Here is a 23670-nt window from a genome sequence, read left to right as displayed (position 1 = left end):
ACAGAAATGTTAGGAACAAAAAAGATATCCAGAATCTGCTCGGAACTGAATTGCACTTCCTTCGAAAAGCCGCCGTAAGATTAGACCACTGCGAGAGCTAATGGGCAACAAAATGGCCGATGACATGGTATTTTGTGGATATCTGTAAACCTTGTCATTACAAGAAACGGATGGTGCTGCTAACTTTGCGGCTTGCACAAGTTTATTGGGACATGGCAGTAATGCGACATGCGGTCTCGACCGGTAAGCCGCTCTGTATCTCACATGCGCATGTGTAATTTCCTGCAGTATGACGAACATTCATCTATGTTGCCTAAACAGTCTCATCGTCATGCACGCAGTTTATCCGGTAATCGATAGTAGGCCTATCAACTGGGATTCGATGCGGGAACTGCGAGAAGGGAGGACATTCCAACCGATTACCGTTTTTCCTAATGCAGTAGGCCTAAAAAATATAGTAATTTAAGTGTTTCTGTGATCTGTGTTTTTCATATGATATCAAGTGAAGTTTTTGCCCTGAGACTGCTTTTTCTCCTTTTCCTATCTCATCACCACCACCACCACCACCACCACCACCACCACCACCACCACCACCACCACCACCACCACCACCATCATCATCATCATCATCATCATCATCATCATCATCATCATCATCATCATCATCACAATATTCATTGACGGGTAAGTCATTATATCTCTTCCGACTTCAGCCCTTCGCGTTTTAGGTCTCCATACATCTCACCTTCCTCTTGAGTTGTATTGTATTATTTGTTTAGCATAATATCGTTCTCCATTTATTTTGTCTACGTGATGTTTCCAGTTTTGTCGATTTGTTTCTATTTTGTCTGTTATTGGAAATATATCAAGGTCTTATCTTTTATCTATGTTTTCAAAATTCTGCCTTTCCTTGTATGTAAATTGCTCAATTCTGGTGCTTTATTGGATCTTGTTTTTTTTTTTTTCTGTATGAAGGTTTCAGAACCGTAGAACTGGCACTGCTTATGTTTTATAGAATTTTAATTGTATATATTTTGTTGTTATATTATTTAATTATTGTTTTATCGTTCCGCATATTTCCTTGAAATTTTGCTACTTTTTTCATTATATAAATGTCATAATCAAATGAGATGTCACATCCTAGGTAATTAAAATGGCTTAATTGTTGGATGATTTTGTTCCTATTGCTATTTTGGATTTAATTTGGTGTTTGACTTGGAATGCCATTACCTTCATTTTTTTCACGGGATATTTTAAATGAATATAATGGATATTTAAGGTTTCATGACCTTAACTCTACCAGAATAATTAAAAAAAATAAGTTATGTACTTATTACTTAAATAGTATTTTTGTTGCATGACAGAAATTTGTATTTGTTTCTTATTTGCAATATAGTTATTATTGAAGTGCATTGTTAAGTCCTGGCATATAAAATAGAATACATTGTATAAAATTGTATTGTTGATACATTATTTCAAGTAATTCAAAAGTATTTCTCTGCAGTTCATCTGTAATTGCTACTATTACATATCATCAGTATATAGTAATGTTTTCGAATGATTTATATTATTCAATTTTATTCCTTTATTTATTTTTCATTCCATTTTCTTATTACATCATCCATGTAAAAATAAAAGAAAACTGGAGGAAGTTAGAAACCTTGTTTAACTCCTTGCTTAGTGTCAGTTAGATTTTTACTTGCTTTATTTCTAATTTTTATTATACATTTTATATACTTATTTTTTTTATTTATTCATTAAAGACACCAGCTCAAAGAATTTGAGTGACCACTAGAGTCCTGAATACAATAAACATGTAATATAATGTGATGTGAAACATTAAAGAAAAAAGAAAGTGAATTAATTGAAATAGAGATGATGGTCTAATATTTGAAGAGAATCCTTGATAAAATTTATGAAAATAAACATTACAAAAAAAAAAAAAAAAGAATGTGAAGTTCCTTAAGATAATTCCAAGTGAATTTTGTAATAGAACCTCTACTGCCAAACAGCAAACCAATGACAGACTATTGTTTAAGAGGGATGTTGTACTTTTGAGAAAGATAAGGCAGACAAGTTTCATATATAGACTTCTTCTCAATATCAACTTCGGTGGCCAGATTTAGGTTTCTTTCGAAACGGATAGTAGGGTCAAGAACAAGAACCCGTTGTAAGCGTCCGTTAATAGCAATAATGTCTGCCCGTCTAAAAGAACCATCTGATGATACACAGTATATTTCCTCATGAATCTCCCAATTTAAAGATTTTAATGATGTCGCCAAAGCATGTTGTACACGATGATGTCTAGCATTGATCAGCAGCCACCCTTTAGGGCATTGTCCAAGCACGTGTCCAAGTGTTTCAAGCTCGCTACAGTCTGGATGACGGCAGCGGGTTGTGCTTAGAGTTCTGCCCGGTATTGCGCGAACTGCCGAAATATTGCCCGACATTTTTAAAGCATTGGTACTTTCTGAGGAAGATAGGCCCTTTCGATTACTTACTCATGAGTTAGCCTTCGGTAGATCACTATAAAAATAACCCCTTTACCACGCAAGGTATGGTTTTTCCAAGTTTGGAATGCTTCATTTCTCAAGTGTTTACTAATTTTACGACCTGCCCAGTTGATAACATCAATAGTGGTGATATTCAATTTTGACAGAGCAGAAACTTTTTCGCTTGCAATGTCCCTAACAATGTGGAGATGGCAGTCATCAACACGAAGAAGAGTATTACAGATATTCATGTGTTGGACATAAGCTTCCCAAGATGCATCTCCGTATTGCATTTTCTTTCAAAACTGCCCAATTTATTCTATTTACTTTATCAAGTGCTTTAACATAGTCAATAAATGCCATGTATGTTTCTTGTTATAGTCTCCAGTGTTATATTCTTTCTTGTTGTACGAAGTAATGAAGAGAAAGTGCTGAAATCCTGCACAATTTACAATATTTCGAGATTTTCGCTGAAATAGACTCTTTCAGCATACCCGTTATCGAAAAAATAGTTTTGTGAGCATACTTCCTATTTGCCCATCTGTCTACTATTTATAGCAAAATCTTATAAATTACTGGGAGAATTTTATTCATATTAATTCCCCAAGAGTCAATTTCTCCGTGAACGATGGAAATTAAATATATTAATTTTTATTAAAAATCAATCTATGTATTAGTCCCCATTTAGAAGAGGCCACAGACTGGGGCTGTCCTCACACGCAGGCACTTCGGATTGTCCCATTTTACTATCCGGGATGGAATGGTGTTCATGCCATAAGGCCCTCCGCTACAGATTCCCAGCGAGCCGTCACCGAACTCCGCTACAGATTCCCAGCGAGCCGTCACCGAACTCCGCTACAGTCTACATCAGTGGTCGTCAGCACTCGCTGAAATGTGCAATGGGTACGCGGTGCCGTCCCGTGTCCACTGTGGTGCAATAGGAAGAGATAGAGAGCATACCCACTAGCAGCTACGAGAGCACTATAGTGCACTGCGTTTTCCGCGGGTAAGAGAGGCTAGCCCCAGCGTGCTGTGTGCTGACGACCCCTGGTCTACATTATCCCTTTACCTTTCCGCATAGGCCTTACCCGGTTCCTCATCACCGGTCACACGAGTTACCACGAGCCCAGTGAAGAGTCCACGAGCGTAGCTCTACCTTCAACAACGAATGACCAGGTACCCACGGGGTCCAAGTTCGGTGGCTGGCACACAGCCAAATCTACAGCAAGTCCGAAACCTAGGAAAGAAACGGTGATGACGATGATGATGATGATGATGATGATGAAAGAGGGGAAGTGTAATTATGATGTCGAAATGAATCCGAGATCCAACGTTGAAAGTTACCCAGCAATTCTGTTTCAATTGGTTGAGAAAAACCTCAACCAGGTACATTTGTTATTAATGGAGAAAAATTCGCTCCGGCACCGAGGATCGAACCCGGGACCCTCAGTTCTACTCACTGGGTGCTCTAACTACGAGCTACGCCGAAGATCAACCCACTGCACCGCAACGAACTTCGGCGTAGCTCAGTAGTTAGAGCATCCAGTGTGTAGAACTGGAAGTCCTGGGCTCTATCCTCGGCGCCGGAGCGAATTTTTCTCCATTAATAACAAATGGTAACCACTACAGATAATTCTGTAGGATCAAAAATATTAATCTTTACACTCAACCAGGTAACTTGAACCCGGGCCCGATCGTTTCACAGCAATGTACTAACCGTTACTCCACAGCAGTGGACAAAAAATCAATGGATGTTTATTTTAAGTGATCAACACACTATCACTGTTTACTCAGAATCTGTGCATATGTAGAGTGTTTCAGAATTCAATCGAAGAAATTTAACTGGTTGTAGGAGAATTGTGTACAAGTAATTTGAGATAAGGAACGCAGGGTCTCCGACAAAAAATATCCGAGTTATCATTAGTTGAAATTATTTAAATTTGGTACTCATAACCCAAATTAAATAGAATCACCCTTCAACGTATGACCCTTTCTTCCTTAATCACACTGTGTATGCAAGAAAGGCGCGAAAAGTACTATTGTAACACTAGTCCGGAAAGTATTTTCAACACTGACTTTGAATTGTTTGCGCCAAGTGCAATTTGTTTCTTACAAGATGTCACACGGCAGAAATCGCAACTGATTAATAAAGTAATTCAAACTGCAGTAGGAATTGCTATTAAAAAGAAGCTCTTCGTTAAGAAACGTACACAATTTAAATAAATTGGTTCAGCAACACAATTTTTTTTGATAACTACATGCAACAAGTAAGAACTAAATAATAATAATAATAATAATAATAATAATAATAATAATAATAATAATAATAATAATAATAATAATAATAACATGAAGTCTGATTAAGTGTAACATGTAGCTAATCGGCGATGTATGCAATGGAGGGAGAAAGGAACTCGCCACCCTACCCCATTATCTCCTGGCCTAGTTGTCTCATGAGTGATTCCTTACTGGTATCACTTATGAGGTTCAGACCTGTCTTCGGACAGTTGACTAAAACAAAAAGGAAACAGTAATAATAATAATAATAATAATAATAATAATAATAATAATAATAATAATAATAATAATGATAATAATAATAATAATAATACTTCATTTTGGTGGAGTTAAGGCCATTAGGCCTTCTCTTCCACTCCACTAGAAATATGTACACATACAAAATTTTTGAACAGCAGCGAAGAAACTAATTAGTGACGTTCAATTATACAAAAATGTATATACAAACGAGAATGTTTACAATAGTAATACAAAATGGAAAAAAGAACTCAAAAACATTAAAAATGTTAACTTTGTATACAATTAAATAAAGCTTAAGATCTATATTAATATTATTAATCTAAATAACTAACCGAGAAAGGGAAACTAATGCAAACAAGAAGTACAATTTAACGATTAGACAAAGACTGTAATCAACACAACTGGTACTTATTAATAATAAATTTCATTAGACAAAAGTATGTTTCTAACTTAATTTTGAATTTCGATAGCGTTCGGCAATCCCTGATGTTACTAGGTAAAAATTCCAAAGACGAGGTAATGATACTGTATAGGAGGATGAGTATAATGACGTTGTATGATGAGAGATAGAAAGAAGTGCTTGATTCTGATCGCGTACTGTTGTGAGAAACTGAAAACGTGCTGCCAGGTAAGTGGAAGTAGAGGTATGCAAGAGTTTAAATAGCAGTGTCAGTGAATGCATGACATTCATAATACCTGCATTCGATTCCTGGCAAGAAAATAGAAATTTAGCTCTTTCGCAATGGCACTGACTGCATTTCCTCGTCTTTTCTTACGAATGAATCTTCCACAACAACATTTATCAAAACGTCCCTTGAAAATTTCCTCGCGGATAAATACTGTGAAAGAGAAGGTGTCTATAAAGATAAAAACTAATATAGGCCTATAATGTTCGCCATGCGCAACCCTCTCCATTACGAGCGTCTATGGTTTATGGCAGTGATCATCAACTCGCGTATGAACGGACGCGGGCAATGCTTGGCTGACGCGTGCTTACTGTACCGGGCAGAGGACCAGTTTGTGATGTTGCGTCGTAGTGAACAGAGGCGGTTCTTGCCATCCATTCAAACAAGAGATGTGAGGAGCAGAAAACACTTCAAAACGTAGGCCACACTGAAGAAATACAACCCACAGTAACGAATATGGCAGATACGAAGGTGAAGAGCATGCAGCATTAATTCAACAATTGAAGGAAAATGAGCTAGAAGTTATTTAAGATAATAAATAATACTAGTGAATCGGCTATGTGACTCAGTTATAAAATTATATAAAATATATAAAATTATATAAAATATTAGAAACCTTTTAAAGATTGAAAATTTGAAGAATGTTTAATTACAACCGAAGAACTTCTCACAACAAGTGTAGGAGTTTGAATCTATCAGCTTGTCTCCTTCCACCGTGATGCGTCTCATCCGAGGTCTAGCCGAGGATTTTCAGGTGCAACTAGTAATTGTCAGTCTTTCATTTGTTATTATTTGACAGTAGATGAAAATAATTATGTAAGCGATAATCCCTAACTGGTGATTTTTGTAAGAGGCGTTATTGAAAACCTTCAGATTAAGGAGAGCTCTTACATATTGTTCTCATAAAGGATACTACTATTGGTTCCGATTTTTCATGTAGATGTAGTAGAAATTATTTTGGACTTCCTTGGAATAAACTTATATCCTTGGCAACTTTGCATTGTTCACGGAGAAAAAAAGAAAAGCCTGTATCATAAGTGAAAAATGAAAAAATGGATTTGTGAATTTGCCTTCTTAATGGAATTATCTGAATGCTTTAAACTGTTTTCGACAAGGTAAGAACAAGATTATTATACAGTTATATGACAGAGTGTAGGCGTTTAATATGAAACCACCTCTTATTGTGGAATATTAGCTTAACTGAATGGATAAGTTACAGCACATTTTTCAAAATTAACAACGATATAGGCATACTAGTTTCTTAAGACTTTGGATGTCGAAGAATATATTCACACATCATGCGATCTGCGCCAGGAATTTGATTCTAGACTATGAAAATTTTCAATTTGATTTTCGATTATTATTTGTAATTGAAACTTATTCGTTTACTTTACGATAGGGAATTAAAAGGGCAAATCTATACTAATAATAAATCTGTAGCCGAAATTTTTCTTGTAATTTTCGCTTTTCCTAAAATAATTGGTTCTAACATGTATAATTAACCATCCTCAAACCGAAAATAGCTATTTTGAAATTTTTGTCTGTCTGTCTGTCTATCTGTCTGTCTGTTTGTCTGGATGTTTGTTACTTTTCACGCGATAATGGCTGAACCGATTTATATGAAAATTGGAATATAAATTAAGTTCGTTGTAACTTAGATTTTAGGCCATATGACATTTAAAATACTTTATGCTCGACCATGCCGAAATGTAGTAATTATACACCTGGTAGCAGTCCTTTAATGCATGTCATTAAAGTACACCTACTCATTAAAGTACAGGTGTTCAGCCAATGACAAGTCAGCTTACAGGTGTTCAGCCAATGACAAGTCAGCTTTGTACCGTTATAAAACCGCAAGTATCGATTATTCTCGGATATGCAATCGAAAGAGAATTAGCGAAAAGTCACGGAGGCTGGAAATCCAATACTGTCGTAGAAGGTTATGTTCTGTTACTATAATAAGTAGCGTTAATTGTAAATAATATTCAAATAAATTCAATTTGTCATCTCGTTTTTCAATGTCTAATTTAATTTCAATGTTATATCAAAGTTAATATTTAGTTTACTCTGTAGGTTCTTATAGGCTACCAAGGTCAATGTGGACATCTGTTCCTCGGAAAAATCAATACTTTCGCGTCTGCGCACATCTCACAATTTACGAGGTATTGCTCAAGGTCAGTTAGATACAAATAAAATGAATAATTTCAAGTTAGAAATATGGTCGAGCATAAAAAGTCGTATGAAACTCGCCTATAATGGTAATTAAAAGGCTCGCTTCTTAATTACTATCATTATACGTAGGCTCGTTGCATAATGTACTATTATTTAAAAGGGGGGTTATAAGGGGGCTTGAATTAAATAAATCGAAATATCTCCCTTACTATTAATTTTCATGAAAAATGTTACATAACAAAAGTTTCTTTAAAAATGATTTCCGATATGTTTCATTCCAAGCAAAATTTTGATGTGACCAAATTGCACCAAAAACGGATGTTCTCAGAACCAAATGGTCATATTTTAATTATTTGCATGTAATAACAATTACGAAACATGTTAAAGGAATTATCATTGCACTAAATGAGTGGTCTCTGGAGCAAAATGATCGCATTTTAATTATTTAAATACAATTTAAATTAAGTAACATATTAAACGATTTATCCTTCTATCAAACACGAATGTCCCTTGGACCAGATGTCCTATTTTAATAATGTAATTACTTTATATTTATTTTTAACAAGTGCAGCGGAGCGCAAGGGTACGGCTAGTATCAAATGAAAGAAGTTATCTGACTTTTATATGAACTTTCCATGTGTTAGATTTTCCCGATTGTACAGACATCCTACATTTTCGGATTCACATATCTGTGCGAACAGTAATTTTTTCGTATGATGAAGATAAACAAGCCATGTCATGGAAACTAAGTATCGGATCACAACTTGAAATGTGCTGTCAAATTATGCACTATACAAACAACAGTTCCAAACGTTGAGAAATTGCTGAGGAAAAAGAGAATTAAACAAATCCTGAAAAATCAGTGCTAATGCCAGTGTTGAGTGAACTGAATGGAGTTAATTTCTACATTACTATTCCTAGGGTTTATATATGTTTTCTTCAACATTTTCTTTAACAGAAGCAGTTTATACATTTACAATAATTGTCATGCATTGCCCGAATAATTAACATGAAATGTGTATTACATTTCTGAAAGTAATTGTAAATTTATTAACTTCTAACTTTGTTAAAAATAGGCTACAATGTTTTTTTTTTTCAAATTGCTTAAGATAGTTTATTTAGTTATTTCTTATCTTCGTATCTTTTATCATCAGAAAACAATCATAAACCTATGCAGTAAATTCATATTGTGGTCTCGCCGCTGAACGTCTTACCTGCCCTGTTACGACTTTCCCTTGCCCAGCGGGCGAGCGGGCAAGGCTTGATGACGGCACAGTGCTCTGAGTTGAGGACCGCTGGTTTATGGGGAAGAAATCGTAGTGAAGAATGTTTGTGAATATTTATGGATTCTCTATGGACAGTGTTACTCTCAGTGATCTTGTGACTACCGTGCTGGCCATTCAATCAGATAGATAGGTAGGTAGGTAGGTAGGTAGATAGATAGATAGATAGATAGATAGATAGATAGATAGATAGATAGATAGATAGATAGATAGATAGATAGATAGATAGATAGATAGATAGATAGATAGATAGATAGATAGATAGATAGATAGATAGATAGATAGATAGATAGATAGATAGATAGATAGATAGATAGATAGATAGATAGATAGATAGATAGATAGATAGATAGATAGATAGATAGATAGATAGATAGATAGATAGATAGATAGATAGATAGATAGATAGATAGATAGATAGATAGATAGATAGATAGATAGATAGATAGATAGATAGATAGATAGATAGATAGATAGATAGATAGATAGATAGATAGATAGATAGATAGATAGATAGATAGATAGATAGATAGATAGATAGATAGATAGATAGATAGATAGATAGATAGATAGATAGATAGATAGATAGATAGATAGATAGATAGATAGATAGATAGATAGATAGATAGATAGATAGATAGATAGATAGATAGATAGATAGTTTTGTGGAGTGTAGTGTTTACCAGACAGATTTTCTTTGCGGTTTCCCTCTCTTAATGGATAGCCGCCTTATCGACTGAAGAACTAAAACTGTTCTTTTTAATTAGGGGTTCATATCTAATGACAGCAGCTGATATGGGAAGGGCGACTACTTTATGGAGTGAGTTTTCCCTGAGAGAGTTTCACTCTGCTACAAGTTTGCTGTATTTGCTGAAGACATCGGAAGGGATATATAGTTGTCAATACTAGATGCACAAAGTGCTATAATATTTATGAGTTATGTGTACAAAGTTACATAGTCAAGCTAGTAAATAATTAAGAATTTTTGTCAGCAGTGAATGTACAGATATTTCATTATATCTCTCCCGGTCAGTGATCGTTAAATTTCTAGTGGCTTCTCTTATTCATAGAAGTCAGGGTATTAAATGGTATTTCAACTTCTGCCGTCTCTCTTCTCCCTCACCACAAATTGTGACGTTGCACAGAGGCAGAAATAAAATAAAAGATCTGTAACCAAAGAAAGACCACAATTCAAAGCTATTTATAAATTCAAACTATGCGTGAGTAAGTAAAATAATGGCTCTTGACGATAAACCTACAGTCTAACATTTAAGACTGGTTAGGAAGAATTCCATTAGAAGAAGTTATACATCTGTATATCTTAGAAGCATAGTATCACAATTCAAATACTCGCATATAGACCTAATACAATTGACTTCACTTATTAAAATATGAGATTTATGAGATTATGACGTATACTAAAAAAAAAAGAGAAAATCCACACGACGTAATTGTATGAGGTATTATAATTGACATATTTACCATACAATGAAGATAGAGAAAACACAAAATAGAATGTGAATAATTGAGATTTTTGTGTGAACAGTTTCCGATATCAAAGCATAAAACTCACATCCATTAAAAAAATTACAAAATAACAAGAGTTCAGTCATAGTATAAAAGAAAATACCTAACATCTGTGATGGCTGAATGATCAGACCTTAGGCCTGTCATGAAGGCAGCCTGAGTTCGACCTCCGGTCCGATCTGGGATTTTTAATGTGATATCCGGAGGCATTTAAAATATTACGCCAGCTATTATGCACTTCGTTCTCATTAATAGCATTATCCCATCCCGATGCACGGAGAGGACAGGCCTAGAGGTGTGTGGGTTGCCTATACAGGAACTCGGGTGAGCAGCGGACCTTACTCTAGTATTGTGTGGTGTAATTTGAAAGACCAAAATTAATATAGTCCTATGGAGTTCAGTTATGCAGAAAATTGAAACAAATGGTTGGAATATTAAATTTCAAGACCGAAGTAATTAATATAACTGTCATAAAGGTGGCTGGACTCACAGAAGAGAAAGTTTAAGTTCTGTCAAGAATACGGTAACAATATTTTTTAAGTTACATAATTAGGTATAATCTCTATCTGATGTTACACTTTCTGTCTACAGTCTTTAATTTTCTTAAAAAGATATTTGTTTTCACCATTGATTTATTATTTTATAACTAGGTTCATGGTCTGTTTTTCTGTAGTCGGAGATCGCTGTCAAGAAATACATGTGTTATTTTTAGAATCTCTTATTTTCTTTTAAATTTCATTTTATAATGTCTTACTTTTAGATTATCTTATTTTCTTTTAAATTCCACTTTATAGTCCTTTTTTACTGTTATAATAGAAAAGAGAGTACAATGGTAAACAAAGTGCACTTGACTTGCTCTGTAATTATTCTAAAGTAACTTAATTTATTTCGCAAGTCCTAATTGCGTGAAACAATGTATGGATTTCATGGAAAGTTGAGCATCTTTAATGCGATAACAAAGAACGTAGACATTAAACGTAAACGTTGCTAACACACTGCTTACGTTACCTTGATTAAATTTTATGTTCTATAGTAAGGAAATATTAAATTTACCGCCGAAAGCTCTCTAATTCCCTTAATGCAGCTTGTTGTTGTCTTATAAAGCGATGATTTCTCCTTCTTTCAACACAAGATCACAAGAGAGAAAAGAAAATGGCTTGTAGCTGCTATAAGCTTGTTGTTTGTGAATGCTGCTCGCGTCTTCCTCCTTCTTTATGTGGAGAAGGAGTGAGTCTCTGTCTCCGTCTTTCTTCCTTCCTCTCAGATATCTCCGATCTGCCACAACAAACTAATCTCTCTGAAGACCACAAAACACGAAACGACAGTAATGGAACTCGCACTTAGTTTTCTTCACTCAAGAGAAAGTTCTGGGTTCGTTCCTTACACACCAGAGTTACCATCTATTAAGAAGGGATTCCTTGTACGTCATTACGATGTGTTATAACAGTATTTAATATCATTTCTTACGGAGGTTAAGAACGTAAGAATTTCTGCACTATGGCCATTGTTTAAGCTATTCTGCGTGCAATTATCCAGGAGAGACGTTTGTGACAATTTGCCCGGGATGCATCAGCTACTCCCAAAATTGGCAGATAAATTAAATTTTATTGGCAATGATAATAAACTACTCAAAAGTGAATAGGGATATTGTAATATGAAATGCCCCCAGCCATATAACATTTTCATATAAATTGTGCAGTATCATTTTCATAACTATGAAAACAACTGAATGTTGAATAACAAGAAGAATTTTAAACAGAATTTAATGATTTATTTCGTAATTAATGAATCTGTGCTACACCATATTTCAGGTATACACGTTTAAATTTAATTTTTAATTGTGTTTTAACAACAAGACTACTGTTTTCACCAGTATTCTTTGATTTAATATGCAGAGTCATAGATCAGGTTGAAATTGCAGTTCATTACAATATAACTATTAATTGTGAGTAGTTTAGAGAACCCCTTTCTGTGCCACCAAATTCAATTGAATTTTTTAAAATAATTTATTGATCGATCAGCGCATTTAGCGCTATACAGACAACTTCTAAATAAAATACAAATATACTGGTAATGGAATTATACCTCAAAATAATTTCACTCATTACAATTATTCATGTATTAGGCCTATATATTACCTGGGAATTTCCTCACCTGGTCCTCCAGGTTGGAGGTTGATACAACGGGCCAACTCCCCGCTTATCGAAAAAAAAAATGAAATGCTAAAATGCTCATTAAGGAGAGATCAGCAATTTCAAAATTAAATACCATTATATGGGGTAAAGATAACACAACAAAAATAAACATATATAATGCAATAAATTGTTAAAAGCACAATATCATACTGCTCAGAAATTTGGCATTTGAAGGCAAGGACAGCAGAAAACTACATTCGACAGAGATGGATTTGTGTCAAAGATCTGCAAGTGCATGAAAGAAGGACAAAATTAGGAATAAATTTATAATACAAGGGTCACTCCAAAAGTAATGCACAACGTTTTTTAAATTTATTTTTTATTCTTCATCTTTGGAATTTGTGGTCATAATTACATCCTTCCCGCTTGTATTCAAATTTAATTTAAGTCGTTCCCATGAGTGGCGCCATGATAGCACTATTTCAAGTTGGCTGCTGTACTTGATATTCGTCCCGGTCTCCGGAACAATTTTTCCCTTGAAATTATTCAAATCTGCTTTACAGGGAGTTTTATCTGAAAGACTAGATTTGCATAATATATACGTCACTGTGTACGTTAACAGAAAACCACAATTCCAAGTCACACAGAGTTCGTGTGCACTCGATGTGGGTCTCTGGCGTTTCGTCAGCCCACGCGAGTTGTGTGGATGTAAAGGGAAAAGTTGAAACGGTGTCGGGTGGAGTTCCCGGGTAGCTCAGTTGGCAGAGCGCTGGTACGTTCAACCAGAGGTCCCGGGATCGATACCCGGCCCCGGAACAATTTTTCCCTTGAAATTATTCAAGCCCGTAATTGATAATGTAAATAAGAAATAAAAATAAAGGAAAGAAAAATATAATAAATTTAATGAATAAGTGGAAATCGATGAAGAAATGAAAGATTCCAGTCCCATCAATGTAGTTCACATACGTCCCGTTATAATTTTTACCGCAGACATTATTCCATACTCTACGATTTCGGCATTGCAGTTATTTAATTTAGAATGTATAATTCCAATTTTTTCAAAAATACCGACACAACTTGAAACCACCCATATTGTGGGAAAAATTGTACATACTCGGAATGTATGATTGCATAAACCTGTATTTGATAATGCGAATACAATTTCGTAGAATGAAAGCAAACAGAGAATGTGTACGAGTAATAATAGTACAAGTAGTAGCTTAATTTGAGTTCCTACGTTCTCGAGAATTAATTGATGCGATATTTCATGAAGTGAAAAATCCATACGTAGTAAGTTGTCGTTCGTTTCTGGTAATATTTTCTGCACCAGATTGTCAGAATATACATTGAACCAACTACTGCATTTGTACGTGCGATACTTTTCAGCAGAATGTGAGTAAATACAAAGGCTATTGTCAATAAGAGTAGAGCGCTTTTTGCTTGTTAGGACTGCCATTCAGACGCTGCCTTACAATGCAGCGCTAATGCAGCGTTTAGTGAAGTGTCCTATAAACTACTTTTACGACTCTGAACACTTGTTTCCGAGACCAGGACAGTTCCATCTGTGGTTATATGGTTCGACTGGGAAAAACGAACATTTTCTGAAACCATTCTAGCGAATGATTGCACAAAAGTGATTCTTTTCAGAAAATCAAATCATTGAATTGTAACAAATGGAAGGTCTGTTGTCAGAAGAGTGTTTCTGATATTTGGAGGGGATGCACTAATTGTAGGTCACTTAATTTCCTCTATGTTACTACTAATTATTATCATACACTTAGAGAAATGAGGTCTTCTACCCGCTTCTCCCCACTTACAGGAATGGGCACTATGGATCGTTCCACTCTACTTTAGTCACGGGTACTTCGGCCCATTCCGCTCTATTAAAAACGTGCGTACATCTATCCGTATCACCCCACTTCAATGAATGGATATTTCTGTCCGTTCCATCATAATTCAAGAAACGTGTACTTCGGACCTTTCCTACTTCAACGAATGTCTGCTTAACAATAATAAAAGTGAGTCCGGTCCATTTCGTCCTATTAATGGGTACTTCCGTTCTTATTCAACCCCGTTTCACCCTACTAAAATGAAAAGATACTTCTGCCCGTTCCATTTTACTTCAATTACAGGGACTTAGATTCGTTCCACTCTATTTAAAGAATATGTACTTCTGTCCGCCTCATCCTACTTCAAGGAATGGGTACTTCGGCCCATCCCGTCTTACTTATATCTATTCAAATACATAGAATGAGAACTTCGGCTCCTTCTATCCTACTTCAAATTAATGGGTACTTCAGTACCTCTCACACTATTTCAAATCAATGGGTACTTCGGACCGTTTCACTCTACTTCAAGGAATGAGTACTTCGGCTCCGTTCCATCCTGCTTCCATTGTGGACAATTTGACCTGTTCCCTTTCTATCTGAACATTGGTACTTCTGTCCGTCCCATTTTACTTCAAGGAATAGATACTTAGGCACCTTTCATTCTTTTCAAGAAATGGGTACTTCGATTATGAGCAGTTTGGCCCGTTCCGTTGTACTTCAGGGAATGGGTACTTCGGCTCGTTTCACCTTCAAGAAATGGGCACGTCTGCTCTTCCTTCCCTACTTCAAAGTATGAGTATTTCGGTCCGTTACATACTACTTCAAGGAATGGGTAATTGAGCCCATTACGCTCAATTAGCGGATCCTCGAATTCATCTCGCGAAATACCTACCATATTTTATCAAGAGTTCCAAAGGAAGCTGGATAAACTCGCAATTGATACAACTTTGCTAAATAATCTGGAAAAGAGCGAGAGAGAAACAATTTTTGATTCGTTTAATAACTCTACCTGTCATATAATGGTGCTCATACTGAGTGTTCATTTCAAAGTGTGTCATGACGTCACTGTTGTGAGTCGGCGATTTGAAGCGAGTTTCAGCGTTTATGTCAGAGAAGTTGCCTATTATTCAAGGCGTTCAATCTGAACTTGAGAACGTGTACGGTATAACTTGAACGTCGTAGCAACAGAAGGCGGTCTGTAAAGTCTGTGTGCTACCATAATCTCTTTCGAACTGTGTTTTGCGCGGGCAAATCGTACGCAGGGTATTTGTTATCATCGGTTGCGTACGGCAACATTCCACAACACAAATCAAATGCTCCGTGTCCATGTTGACCATCCAAGTTAATGTCACCAAATACGTAAGTAATCGTCTCGCCATATCCCGATACTAAGAAAAAAACTCACCTCAGTACGTGTTTCCAAACAGTTCATATTCCTGCCACTACTGGCGTTACCGTACGTATCGGTACGTACTCTTCAGAATGAACGCCGTACTTGCAAGTCAACTTCTCTGGCACATAGGTAATACGCCTCTGCGGAAGTGTAGGAAGATTGAATTTTCTAGGCTCATCGGCTAGCCACATGACGGCATACAGCGAGCCATGATACACTTTGAACTGAACACGCAGTAGAGTGGGACATGGAGCATCTCTAGCATTTGAACCGCCAAATACGCTTTCAGTGCACCCGTAATGGAATGAGTTGCGTGTTTACTACGTCATCAGACTAAGCTGGCCCCATCATCCGCCACACCACACATTCCCAAATCGGCATATTATTCCTCTGGCCGTGATCTCTCGTACTTCGCAGATTTATGCCAGTCGTAATTTTGGAATGACGAGAAAAATGGGATACACCGAAAGAAACCTTCACAACTTTGGCTTTGTCCACCACAAATACAACTCAGACTTCGCCGATATTTAAACTCGGGCCAGCGGTCGTCGTACGTCAGCGCTCTCTTTTTTTTTTTACTTGGTTATTTAACGACGTTGTATCAACTACGAGGTTATTTAGCGTCGATGGGATTGATGATCGCGATATGGCATTTGGCGAGATGAGGCCGAGAATTTGCCATAGATTGGCTGACATTTGCCTTACAGTTGGGGAAAACCTCGGAAAACCCAACTAGGTAATCAGCCCAAGCGGGAATCGAACCCGCGCCCGAACGCAACTCCGGTAGGCAAGCGCCTTAGCCGACAGAGCTACGCCAGTGGCGCTCTATTTTATTTAGGCTATATCATTTACTGGTTTTGTAAATTCCTACTAGAAATCGATAGGTACATACATACATACATACATACATACATACATACATACATACATACATACATACATACATACATACAATAGCGTTAACTTATATTATAGTCCCATGGGGTCGTAGCCCACCCAATAATAATAATAATAATAATAATAATAATAATAATAATTATTATTATTATTATTATTATTATCTGTTATCGTAATACGTGGTGGATCGCGTATTGAAATCAGTAAATAACAGGTTTTTAAAACGAGTACCTAATAATAATAATAATAATAATAATAATAATAATAATAATAATAATAATAATAAGAAGAAGAAGAAGAAGAAGAATATAATGATAATAGCATTTATCTTTCGTGGCCATCATATAATATGTTTACAATAGGCTTTGTTAAAGGAAACAGATACAGATATTACAAATTAAAAGATAAGATCATTCATCTCCACATTAAAAATTGGTTAACAGTGATCAATTAACCATTTAAGAGAATTTCTAAAATGAGAAAGAGCAACATATTTGACATTAACAGGCGGGACGTTAAAAATGTATTCCCATAGTTTATGAACTTTTCAGTGCTTTGGAATTGCGACAATATCTAAAACACAAATACTCACATGACCTAGTACAGTAATCATGAAGGCTCAACCTAATACAATATTTTCAAATATTTTATCTTCTAAAATTCAGAAAAGCAAAAATATTAATATCAGAAAAAGCTAGAATTTTGTAATTAATAAATCAAATCTTACAATGTTCAAAATGATACACTGTTGGTATGCACTTCATTCGTCTCTCCTACCGCTAATGGGGTACCATTTAAGATTGGTGCTGAAAAGTTGAATGTAGAAGATGTTAGTGACAAATTTAAAGGGCGAAATGCATTTTGGGGAAACGCATTTGCAACACGCAGTGCTACATAATGATGAGACAACGTTCTATTACATTTTTTATTATAGAAAGAAGTCCCAAGTAAAAAAAAAGTTTACATAATTATAAGGTTTCATTTAATTACTAAAACGACTTACCTAATTATGCAGATTAGTTACATACGAGATAATACGGAGATTTTTTTATATATAGTTACTTACATGAAGAAGGAGTTATCATTTTATAGTTGAAATTGATATTCACAAAATATAGAAGAGAATGCTATCTACAAGTAAATGGAAATCACAACCTTATACTATGGTTAATTGCTAAGTCTGAAATGTATATGGTTATATACATTTCAGAATAATTTATTCTCATATCTCAATTTTGTTATTTTTAGCATTATATATTATATATGAACCCTCCACTTGCAAAACTGTCTACATCCAGTATAAATGATTTTGAGAAAAAGACGAAAAACTGTTAGCTCCTTTGCTAATTAGTGGAAGTGATCAAATTTTCTGAGAATTACAGTTTGAGTGGCACATGTGAATGTTGTTACGAAGAGAAAATTAGCTAAAAATTTCTAGCGATATATTTTATTTTTTATTTTGGATGTAGAGAGTTTTGAAAGTACATCCTGGAAGGAAACAGTTTTGAAAAAATGTTTTATTTTTGTATTGATTTTTAATGGGAATGCAGTAAAATGAAACAAATATGGGTACAACTTACGAAATGAAATGCAGTTAATACTATATTATTAAGAAAACTGCAGGGCACACTAAATCTTTTACACTCAGAAAACCTTTTTTATTAAAATATTTATCCACAGAACTTCTAAACTAACATCATGACATCCCTTCCTTTTATTTAACGAAATTAAAAGAAAATAATAACTCGAGTACCGTACAACATCAGAAATATAAAATTCAGCTGACAGTTTTGTATGAAATACACTGCAGGACACAGTAAACCTTTCACAAATAGAAAATATTATTAATATTACTGTTGCAATCAACCACAGAAATTATATTAACGTCATTATTTTGTCTTATTGATGGGAACACCGAAAAATAGGAGAAATATGATCTCGACTTCAAAAATTAAATTTAGTTTAACAAATAATTATGAACAGTACTTGAAAAACACTAAACCTTTTGCAAACAGAAAACATTTTTATGTTACATTCAAACACAGTACTTCTACACTGAAGTCATATTTTGTGTGACCTCACTCTGTCTCTCTCTATTTCTTATTTAGAAATTTTAAAGTTTCTGAATTGGTGCTTAAACTCTCAGACCATCTTCTTCCGGAAAACTGTCAACCTCCTCTTCTTCAACTTCTTGGACTCTTTCCATCCCAAACTCACCATGTACAATGTTCTTATAGAATAACAGATCGTATACATTTTTCAGATCATCACCATAATGCTTCGTTAGGAGAGCTTTACATCATTCAGTTTCTCCTGTTTCAAAGGTACATGATTTGAGAGACATTCAGGAAAAATCTGTGAAATTGTTTTGCTTCTCTTTACCACTGATTGAAACACCCTAATAAGTATTGGAGTTGTAGTTTACTTCCCCGTTTACAAGTACATTTTTCTCAGAAGCAGTTTTCTTCAGTATGACCTTCTTTGCAATATAAAATTTGAAATGTCGTAGAGAAGATGGCTTGATAGTAGCTGCCACTGCTTTCTTCCATTCACATAGATGAAATCTTTTCCAAGTTCTTTTACAGTACAATTTTGTGCAATAATTATGTCGCTATATTCACTGGGCTTTATGTAGGTATCTTTCTTCCTAACAACCTTTTCTATTCTTCAAAAAATCCTGTTTACTAGAAGAAAGGAGTGTCCCACAACGGGAAAAATTACATTAACTTTCTTTACTGACCATCTGTTAGAATACAGCCAAAACATTAGCATCTCAAATATCGACAAATTTTTATTTTGTCCAGAGCAGCCATCGAAATACAATTATTTTAGCGTCTCAACACCTTAAAGGTTTAACGACATTAACTTGTCATACACCATTGTTGGGGGGGGGGAACTAGACTTTATCTACAAGAAAACAAACCTAGGAAGGAGACAGTTTTGAAGACCAATATACATACAAATATAAAGGTAGTTAAGAATATAGGCAGTTTTGAAAATTAACATTCATCTATGGAAGGAGTAAGTTTTGTAAAAGTACACTTAATGGAACGAGTGAATTTTGAAAAATTAAGTCACATTTTAAGTTGCTTTTCAAAGCGAATGTGGAAGTTTTGAAGACAAATTTATTGATATATCGATAAGGAAGTTTATAAAGATTGCATATCCGCCATTATCTTAATTTAAAAAAATGGATGTAGACAGTTTTGCAAGTGGGAGCTTCATATACTGTCTCTAGTCAAATCAGTATTATGAAAATTTATAGGTATCATGATACATGGAAGGGAGAATCTGGAAGATTTTTTTTTTTTTTTGCGAACTTAAGTGTTTGAGCCCACCCATGTTTTTCAGAAGTTGGTGCCACTATACATACATACATTCATATATTTAATCATTAGGGATAAGCTTTAACATTTGAAAATTGGGGGATAGTTAAATATTAAAAGCGCAAAGATCGTATAGTAGTTTGCTATAATATTAAAATAGTGCATTAAGGTCATAGTGGCTGTGGAGGCTAATTTCGTTGATTATTTCGTTTACATGACGTCATTCCATTTTCGACCAATGAAATTAATGCAGTTTTGAATTCCAACCAATCACAGTCATATATCGCGATAACTTTTGCAGCTAGATTTATCGCATGGTCGTTATTTTGTTTAGTCAGTGTCGTCAATTTTTTCTCCGTAAGTCGATGTGCATGAACCCATTAAGATGCATTTACACAGTTAAACTTTTCTTTTGCAAGATTGATACGCAGTTAAGACGACGTTCAAAGCGGCGCACCGTGTAAACACAAAATCTTCATGTATCTTAATTGAACGTACGTTTTAAACTTGATTCTTTCAATATTCTTCCTAGATTGCATGCATTCGCGCATGGAGAATTGAACTGTGTAGATGCAGCTTTAGTCCCGTTACACACTACAGCGAGAATGCGTTTGTCGAGCTATGGAAAATTATTTCCTGTAGCACGAAGTAACGCTCGAAATAAGGCATAATTGACATTGGTCCCGCTCCCACAGGTAACATAACCTAATATTGTAGCCTATAAAATTTGCATTACGTGAATGAAATTAAACAATTAATAGAAAGTCAGATGTTCAAATTTATGTAACATCAGTGCATATCAAACCCAAAGACATTGTATAGTATTATAGTAATGCTCCATTTTGTTTATTGCGATTCCTTGCTAACTAATGTAAGTTCACTCTTATCTGAGAGACTAAACGTGTTCATAATGTGTGCATATGATTCATCTGCAATACGTGTAAATTTGACCATATAACGCCTTCTCTCCAGTTTCTTTTCATGAGGGCGTCTGAAGGAACGAAGAACAATACATTCGCTGTCTCTTCTATTTAGAATCATGCATACTTCTACTCCGAATTATCTGATATCGCGCTTTCAATACCTTACAACTCTTCGAAAGCGGCATCAAGCACTTCTTTCTATCCCTCATCACAGAACATCTTTATACTCATCCTAGTACACTGGAGAAATATCTCGCCTCTAGAATTCGTTACCTAACGACATCAGGGACTGCTGGACTTTATCACAATTCAAAATTAAATTGGAAAATTTTGTCTTATTTAATGGTTTTTAGGTAATTATTGCTGAAAGTATTGATTTGTTTGATTAAAATTGCAAGTTTCTTGTTTAAGTTCGTTAATTAGTTATGATATAATTAATTACGATACTTAATTACTCATCTAAAGTTTGTGTGACTACAACCTGTGTATATTTTTGTGTGGCTTTACTTTGTTTACAGTGTGATTTTTCTTTTTATTTCTATTATTGTATTTGTATTTCTGGTGGTGTGGAAGAGAAGGCCTGACGGTCTTAACTACACCAGAATAAATAAATAAATAAATAAATAAATAAATAAATAAATAAATGAATGAATAAATAAACAAATAAATAAATAAATAAATAAAAATAAATAAATAAATATATATTAATAAATAATTAAATAAGTAAATAAATATATAAATAAATAAATAAATAAGCAAATAAGTAAATAAATAAGTAAGTAAATAAGTAACCGGTCCAGAAAGCATTAGAAAACCAATACCAGTGTCAAAATTCTAGAAGACCAACAACAGTAAAAACTAATGAGTTGTGGAATAACAAAACAGGAGTTTGTTATCGGATTATCTGAACAAAATTTCACTGTGCATATTAGTTTAGTTTCTCATCTGATTTCCTCGCGCAAGAAGCTGTTGGAAAAAATCAAAATATAGCTCATCGAATAATAAAAATCTGCGGAGAAAGTCATTTATTATATGATGTGGAAGATATTTATCACACATTTAAAATTAAATCACCCGTGAAAGAGTATTATAGTTTGTGTGTTTGAAAGTATATTCACATTAGGTGCTGCAACGTTCATATTATATGCATGAGACGCAGGGTTGTTTTACATAGCCCATTTCCTTCCAGTGTCTGTAACTACTGTAATGCATTATAATTACACCAAGTCTGTATCACATTGACCTCAAAACACGAGGTGAATATGATGCGCTGTTTTTATTTGTTTAACGGCAGATGCTAGGTGCAGGCAGTATAAACCCTAGGACATCAGAGTTAAAACAAGGATAATTAGTTTTAGCTATTCACCTCGCTCGCACATGGTTTATTTGAGCAAATGTTTATTGCTTTTCAGAACTTACATCTTAACACATTGATATTCACTAATGGCAGAAGTTAATACATAAATCCATATACGAATTAAATATACTAGATCAGGGATATAGTATTAAGATATAAACAGAAAAGGCTAGGATTAACCTATAGCGTTTGAGTAATAAAGGAAGGGATTATAGACTAATGGCCGGTTTTTCCAAGTATTGTTAGAAAATTTAACGACTGTTAAACTCTAAACAGTTTGTTAATTAATAAAATTGTATGTTTTCAACACCAGTTTGGTTTAACAGATTGTTAACAGTTTATTAATTTTAAATTTGGATTTCGGGCAGTTAACTCGTTTAACAGTTAGTTAAATATGGCCGATGTCTCCACAGCTATTCGAACAGAAGTTGCGAAATTAATATTTTGTGTCTCTCTATAGGGAATGTTTAGCATATGACTGGTAATATAATATTTAAAAAATACTTTTGACTGTTTAAATACATCAGTGTTATTTTATTTCTTTCGTATTTCGTATCCATAATAGCAATGAGGAAATATAACCTTACTTTGTAATTATTATTCAGCACGTCACCTACAACTTTCATTTGTCAACTGTTTGTTTATGGAGCGTGGCCTACTATAACAGGTTGTCATTTTATGCAAGTTTCATGACTCACTCTATAATATAGAATTTAAAGATTAATTTTAGTCAATCAAAAATTGTCTTACATGTGTAGAATCATTACCAACTGCTGTTAAGTAGTTAAATAGTGCTAACCAACGAGCACAGAATGCATTCTGAATGTATTCTGTGCTCGTTGGTGCTAACAGACGCTATAGTTAAGTGTTGGTTATCTTAAACAAAATTATGTTGAACAAATGGAAAATACATTAACAAAGCGTTAAAAATAAACAGATTGTTAATTTAACATTCGTTAAGCAAAATTAAACATTACTTGGACAAACTGGCCATGAGTCATCCATCTTTAGGAGATAGTCTGCGAAGTAAGTTTTTCAATCAATTATTTAACGATAATGTATCATATGGTTATATGGCATCAGCGAGATAGTATTTCATGAGGTAAGGTTAA

The sequence above is a fragment of the Periplaneta americana genome, chromosome 3 (genome assembly GCF_040183065.1).
Source record: "Periplaneta americana isolate PAMFEO1 chromosome 3, P.americana_PAMFEO1_priV1, whole genome shotgun sequence".
Taxonomy (NCBI): domain Eukaryota; kingdom Metazoa; phylum Arthropoda; class Insecta; order Blattodea; family Blattidae; genus Periplaneta; species Periplaneta americana.
This window is presented reverse-complemented; position numbering follows the sequence as displayed.